Genomic DNA, 8,127 nt, shown 5'->3' with positions numbered 1-8,127 from the left:
ACAATATCGCAGACAGCCAGTAGGAGAAGACATACATTCTTCCCTGAGAAGAGTTTCATTACTTTTATACTGTCAAAGTTTCTGGTATTCCTATTTTTTTCCACTCAAACAGAGAAAGCCTCAACAACCCACAGGCTAGTAACCCCGGCCCTCCCTTAGTAGGTTATAAAGTTTTTAGAGAGCAGTTGCCCAGTTTTAGCCTGGAAGCAAATACTACTGTCGGCAGGGACTTGAGAAAGCAGAAGAAGGAGTCATGGAGACTCACTGGAAGGATGTTTCCTAGACAAACCTTGTATTATCACCAGATTTTTGCCTTACTTTTCCTTCTTATTCTCCTCACTTGCCAGTCTGGAGCTTCAAGCTATACCTAAGCTTACCATGTAGAGAGTCTACTAATGCTGATGTTGAGTGGGGACTTTCTGTATTCTTTTTATTATCCACAATGTGACCACATTAAACTTCCAACATTTTTTTAAATTTTGAAAATGTATCAAACTCTCTGGCTGGTTAATGGACTCGCTCTCATTCTGAGTGTCATTATGGATTTATTGCTTTTGCACGTCTTCAGGAGAGAAGGGAGTAAAATATTTGTGCTTGGGCTACCATCTTGCACAGAAAATCTTGATCCTTTATTCCACTCCTTACTCTTTAGCTGTAAGGATTAGAATATTTAATTCTCTTTTGTTTGTGTAGAAATTGGAATGAATTCAATTCTGGTCAGTCATTTCCTGTTCGAAGACATGCCATGTCTTCCTAAGAAGTCTTCACCCCTTTTTAATCAGCCCTCTCTGACTTAGTATCAAAACAGTGGAACTATAGCCTTGCTTCCCACTAAGTGAATTGCTCACCGTTTTTTGAAAATAACTTTAACTACCTGCTTTTATACTCCGATTCTTCTGTTCTCTCCACCCCCATAATGCTTCCCCACCTCAATATCTGCCACTCAAACACTATCTAGCCTGCGGAGGTGCAAGTCAAAGACCATTTGCATTGCTGAGATTTCTCTGACCTCAGCCAGACGTCCTCTCTTGCTCCTCTGTGATCTCATAGCAAGTTGCAGTCATTTGTACCTCTCTATGGGACTTTTCACATTCACTTTGAATTGTGATTATTTGTGCAGAGCCAAAAAGGAAGGAAGATTATCTCATCTTCCTTTGCCATAGCCCCATGGAGGACAGGGTGCTATGTCTTAATCATTGTAACCTCTATAACTCCTAGGCAGTGGGAATGCAACGAGGGTTTTTAGATTTCTCATTGGAGCAAAATGCCTTCTTTTCTAATCCTATACATTTGCCAGAAGTGTTTAAGATTCTTTCTGTATCATAGGCATTGTTTTCTCAACAATTTGTCTTAAGAATTCTTAGTATTAATTCATTTCTACACTCAAAGATGTTCTAGTTCGATGTTTTATACAAACATGATGGGTCATGGTTTTAGTGCGGGATAACCTGAGGTTGATGAGAAGTGATTAAAAAGTAAAAACAACCTGCGAAGATATTTTATCATTTTACCACAACGGCATCCTTAAGATTTGGAACCACTGAATATTAATATAATGAGAAACTTGGAGGAGAACTTTTAAAGGTAGGCGGGATCACAGCTGAAAACTTTGCCGCTATGCAAATTACCCCAACTCTGCAAAGTATGTGTTAATCAGTTCTACTTGGTTATGCTGCAGTTACGAATAACTCTTAGTGACTTGCCACAGGTTCGGTTCTAACTCGCTATGCTTGTCAGGTGCAGGTCAGCCATGGCTCTTCTCTACCTGTCTTTTTCATTTTGGGATCCAAGCTGAAAGACTCAGCCCATCTTGGATATGCTGGGCTTTTGACAGTAGAAAAAGAATAATGGAAGTGCTACACGATGACTTTATAAGCTTTTGCCCTAACGGGACACACATCACTTTCTCTTACACTTCACTGGCTAAAATAATTCACCTAGCCAAGTCTAATGTCAACTGGACAAAGAAACATAATCCTCCCAAAGGAAGGGGAAAGAATAATTGGGGAAAATAATATAAACTACCTCACTTCAGAAAATAAGTATTAACGGCAATAATAACAAATAATAAATTATAAGCGAATAATAAAAGCTACAAGTAGGCACCTCCATGTTTCAGACACTAAGCATATTGTACTTTTTCCTTAGACAGCTCTACCAGGTAAGTGGTAGGAAACATACTCAGAAAGGTTAGTTTATTAGCCCAGGGCTGCCCACCTAGTTAGGTGGAGAACCAGTATTCTAAACCAGATTTCTTGGCATCCAGTAAGAAGTAAATAAATTCCTTTGTTGGGTCAAGGTAAAGCCATTCAGGCGACGCACAAACATTTGTACCAGCAACATGTAAAAATATACTCCTGAATCACTGCATTATTCAGTTTTCTCTGACTTCTAGATTCTCATGAAACTTTCCCTCACCCATGAAAGCTGGGGTTCGTCACCATTTTCATCCGACTTTTGGAGAAGCTTCTTTTTCTGGCTCTACTATCTTGTTGCTCTGAGGAACCTCCAGGGCCTAAACAGAGATCTTGAAATCTCTCTCCTAGACATGGTGACAGCACCAGAAAAAATTGAACCTAATCAAAACCTCAGGTGGCTGGTTTTATAAGAGGTTTGATAAAGCCAAGCTACGCTCAGTGAACCCCTGTAAATATTCATAGGCAGGGATCTTTATGATAATTTGTTATGAATAGAAATTATTCCCTCTTAGTTTCAAGTTGTCATCTATTAGGCAGTCTTGTTATTTCATTTTAGTGTATAAAAGATCACTTTGTGATATCCTCTGATAATTCCTGAATTCTGTCACCTATCATGAGAGAATAACATTGGCGGTCCTCCAACACTTACCCGAGGCAAGGCGCATTCGAACAAGGAGGTAAATATTCAAAGCGAAGAAGGTTGGTTTTTACAGTAAACAACACTGAATCATACACTGTAAAATGTTAATATAATTAGCAGCCTGTTTATTAACCTATCTGCATCATGCGGGTGTGGAGCGATATTGACAATGAAAGTCTTTGTTTATCTTCATGGTTTAAATTGCCTGCATAATTCATAAGCAAAAAGCAAAGCAGAGACCAGGGTGAGACATAAGTCAGTTATGCAGGTCATCTCTAATGAGTTTAAATGCATTCTTTCTTCCAGCCTTTGGCCCGCCTGTGTGTCAGGCAAATAGAGTCAATTTGCTTAGAGTTCAATTTAACTGATTTTACATCAAAAATGTAACAATACTCTGTAATCATTAAGTGTTTTCATAGATATTAAATATTAAAGTTCCTCTGATTCTAAGCTCATAATTAAGAGAGGAAAGAAACCCATATGTTACAGATGTTTCCCCATTAGTAACCATGGGGTGAAAGTCATAATGAAGGTAGATATCGTAGTTGTTGGATATAAATGAGAACTCCTAAGGAGACTCAGAGACAACAAAGAAAGGCAATTGAGACTGTGATTATAATGCTGAAGGAAAGAGGAGAAGGCTCACACATACTCAGAATTTGGGTAGCTGAGGGAAGGGAGCACAAGGTCCCCTGGCTGGACGCTGATAACTTGCAGCAGTGGGCTGGGAGCAGATCCACGCCAGGAGCCAGTCATTGCTGGGGGGCCTTGGGCATGCTCTTCAGAGCTTCACTTTCCTCACCTGTAGAATAGAATAATAATGTCTGCTTTATAAGACTGATGTGAGAATTAAAGGAGGTAATATGTGTAAAGTTTTTAGCACTTGATAATTGTAGCTATTATTATCTACTAGTCCACAGATTCCAGGAGAACGAGATCTTGTTTGTCTTATTTACTGATGTAGGTTTGGCCCAAGAATGGTTTACGGCTTATAATGGACTCTCAACGAACATTTATTGAAATAAGGGATTTAAAAGAGAACATAATAATTGAGTAGAAATGAGGGACTTAAGTAAGTGCATTAAAGAAACTGGCTTAAGAGAACAAATGAAAAGAATTCTGATTAGGTAACAGGAAATGTATATGTGAAGAGGTAAACTCTAGGGCAAGGCAGACATGGTTTAAAATATCTTATGTAATTAGCAGAAATAAGGATCTTGAAGAAAAGTAAAACTTCTGTATTATCTCAGGAAATGGTTTTAATATTACACATTATTAGTCTGCTGAATGATGTTCCACAATGAAGGTAAGGGACCAATCTCATGAGGGAAAGGTAAGAGTTGTAGGAATATACAACAAAGCAGCATTGCACTGAACTAGACAAAATGACTGTACCATAATGTCCTGCCTCTGCCTATGGTTCTCTGACAATCTATTGGCAGAAAAAGGATAGATTCTTCTCCCAAGAGCTCCAGAGACATAGACTCCCAAACAAGGTTATTAGTCCTATGCCTACGTATGCTTGTCTGAAAGCACAACATCGTCAAGTTTTATGACGATGTGTTCGTACTGTTATAGTTTACTGCTTTTGGAAAAATCATCAAGAGTTTGCTGCTGACTCTGTACTCTGCCCATTTATGGTGTTCTGAGTAATTATTCTTTACAACTTGACTGTTCTAGTCTTTTAACACAACATGTGAGGTCTTAGAGGAAGGGACAGCAGTTGAACAACTCAAAACCAACCTAAAGTGAAGTTACAGCATTTTAAACTATTGCAAGCCATAATATGAGATATGAAAGGCATTGACGAAGTGTTCGTGTCAATGCTGTAGCTTTAAATAGGATTCTAAGATGGAAGTTTTACAAAGCCGAGACTTCAGTAAGAAGGTTAATACGTGATTATGAGCAAAGTCAAAGCGATATGATAGTCTGGGATATCTGCAGATTGCTTTTTGATGAGGCATACATAGTATTACTCAATGCACATTAAATATTAAATTACATGGAGCTTAAGGCAAAGCAAAGTGAAATTACTTGTATTTTCTTGAAAAATTAGTCACTCAAGGCTCCAGAAATTGGAGTCTAGACAGAGTGAGTGAATAAACCAGGTGACAGAAGGACCAATCATTGCAACTAATCCTGACAGCTTTCCCTACTCTGATCTGCACTGCTCAGTGAGGCCATTGAAATGACTAGCTCAGATGGCAGATTCCTGTGTTGCTCCAGGTAGGACCCTCATTCATGTACCTGCAGTCAAGTCACCAGAAGAGGAAACAGCACAAATAGCATAGCAGCACTTTGGCATAAGGGCACCTTGAATAATGATGCTATGGAGGGACAGACGTCAATTGGTTCCAGAATTTGGTGACTTTTCAATGAGAATTGATCTATTCATAGATCAATAGGCAATTTTTCATTTCGGTTACCCCAAACTCACTGGGAACCCATAGTTAATCGTCTAGTGGCTGTTACTGACCAGGCTCTTGTTGAGATCTCCCACCCCTTACTTCATTCCCCCTCTGTCTGTGAGAGAGTTAGAACTTCCCTCAAGACTTTAAAAAATATTAAAAGGAGGTCAATGGAATATTGATCTGAAACAAATATACAGCCAGATATTTCTCCAGCAAAACATGTTTTTTTGGGACTAGCAAAGGATTATAATTTGGGATATGTGGTCTAATGGCAAACCGTGTTCAGGTCCAGAGAAACAAAGGAGGGGCACGCTCTTTTATGGACTTGGGCGGGGCTGTTGGAAAGGAATTGTCCATTGGAGGAAACTCAAAATTAGAAGTATAGTGACTTTTCATTGGCTGAGTTATGGTAGCCTCCCATTGGCTGAGCTGTTACTGGGCGAGGAAACATCTTTTCTTCCTCCTCCCGAGGTAGTTAAGTATTATCACTTCCTGTCAAAAGTGCAAGGTGTGTCTCCTCCTGTTGGAGTAAGCAGTGTGCTCTGATTGACACGTGCATGAGCGTTCTCTCTTCTAACTTCCGACGCCATTTTAAAAGAGGTTGCTGTTTATTAATTTTCACAGAAGAAACAAACAGAAAAAACCAGGAGTGATCGGTACACATTTATTAACTGCGCTTTTATTTTATACTAAATGTAATGGGCCTGGAGGCTTGAGGAGGGTGTGGGTGTGGGTGGGAGGTACCTTCTATCCTAGGTGTCCCTCACCTTTCTGCAGTCTCCTGATGCTGAACTGCAGAATTCTAACCAGGCTGCCAGGAGAGTGCCAGGCTTTGTCCTCCCCGTCACCCACCCAAGCTGACATTCTCTACCTTATCATGTGGTGGGGTCTGAAACTTGCTGTGATTTTTAGGTCACTGAAAATCCTCTGATATTATGATAGATGATATATGTCACTATATATTTGTGCAAACACATAGAATGTACAACACCAAGAGTGAACCCTAATGTAAACTATGAACTTTGGGAGATTGTGATGTGTCAGTGTAGGTTTATCGCTGGTAAAACAAACAAACAAACAAACAAACAAAAAACTTTATGATTATGATGAATGATGTTGATAATGGGGGAAGCTATGCATATGTAGTAGTGGGGGTATGTGGGCAATCTCTGTACCTCCTTTCAATTTAATTATAAACCTAAAATTGCTCTAAAAAAAGCAAGTATTTTAAAAAAAGAAGTCAGGAAAAGTAGGTCATTTCAGGGAAGCTGATACCGAAGACAAAGTCCTGGAAAAGTAGCCTGTTTGAAACAGCCCACCCTTTGTTATTGAATAAGGAGCTGAGAACGCTTTTGATTGATCTCTATCTCTTGGTGTTCTGAAACCTCTATATCATTTCGATGAAAAGTATCCACGATAAGGTCTGGTCTAGAGGAAGTGGCCACTACAGATTGTGTCAGGCCCTCCACTATTCTTAGGTTATCTGTTAGGTTAAATTCTCTTATGTTAACAACCAACCTATTTCACAGGTCTACACTTATGGGGTCGGGGATGATGGTGCATGACTGGCCAATGCTACATTGATGTGAATTAGTCATGTGAACTGTGTTCACCCCAAGCATCTGAGAACCGTGGGGGTGGATCCTGTGGATGGCAGAGGGATCTAGGGAAGAGCAGGCCCTGATGAGTGGATGGCGTGGCGGGGAGTGATCTGTGGGCTCCCTGCTGATGACGCCTTTCGGAAGGAGAACCGAGAGGTAGGAGAGGGCTGACGAAGTAAAGCGAGATGAGGCCAACACCAAATTTGTCCTTTTTTCAGTTTTGCAAGATGGCTCTGAGCCAGGGATACTGGGAGAAGTTTATTTTCTACTTTTGTTTTTCTTCCTTTTACCCAAATAACTCTCTGAAATAGGATTCGACTACATTATGAGTTAAATAGACATTGAGGAATTAGTTTGGGGACTTAAACACTTCTCGGGATACTGTCCTCATGGGAAATACAGACCAGCTTCCCAGCGACTGACTTAGAGATGCTGCCCCTCAGAGTAGCAGCTTGCTTGCCCTTGTTCTGACTTTTGAAGGAACTCAGAACTAAACATGAAGCATTCAAATTGTGAGAGTTTGTGACTGCGATCATTTCCAGGCTTTTGACTTCATTAAGTAAAGTTGAACCCCTTCTGATTTTTGGCACTAAGCTCTGAGTATACTGTTTATACTGACATTTCTAAGGTGACTTTTAAGAAAAAGTTCTTTATTTTATCCAAATCACGAAGTATCTACATTTTGGAAAACAAATCTGAATAACATAATTATAGAGAACCAATAAATACTGTGAATGAACTTTTCATTAGAGCATGAAATACACTTAAGCTGAAATAGTAATTGCCAGTGTGGTCTGATTTGAAGAGTCCACCATACTTCAGAGGGCCACAGATCTCTCCTACCTTCTCTAAGCAAACCACAGAAAATACCAACATTATTCTTTCATTCACAGATTAGAAGTGTTTCATTGTCAAAGGATTCATAGGTGGTATGGGAGGAGAAAACTGGGTTTACTCTTTAATATAACGGAGCCGACAGTGGCTGCCCGCCTAACTCGGGGTGAAAGGAGATGATGTGTATGAACACACATTATGTATTATAAAGTATTTTTAAAGCTCACCCATCTGTAGCATGAAGATAATTAAACAGCAAAATCAAGACACTCTACGTAGGGAAAATTTCTTATAATCTGACGTAGGAAATAACTTCTAGGGCATAAAACAATTTTTATTATTGTTTCGTTTTATTGTTTGTCTTTGTTTTTATTTTTACTTTTTTTGTAGCTCTCAGTCTGAAAATTATTTCCTGCCCTCTAAAAGCTAGAGGATTATAACTA

The sequence above is a fragment of the Pteropus vampyrus genome, unplaced genomic scaffold (genome assembly GCF_000151845.1).
Source record: "Pteropus vampyrus isolate Shadow unplaced genomic scaffold, Pvam_2.0 Scaffold71, whole genome shotgun sequence".
Classification (NCBI taxonomy): domain Eukaryota; kingdom Metazoa; phylum Chordata; class Mammalia; order Chiroptera; family Pteropodidae; genus Pteropus; species Pteropus vampyrus.
This window is presented reverse-complemented; position numbering follows the sequence as displayed.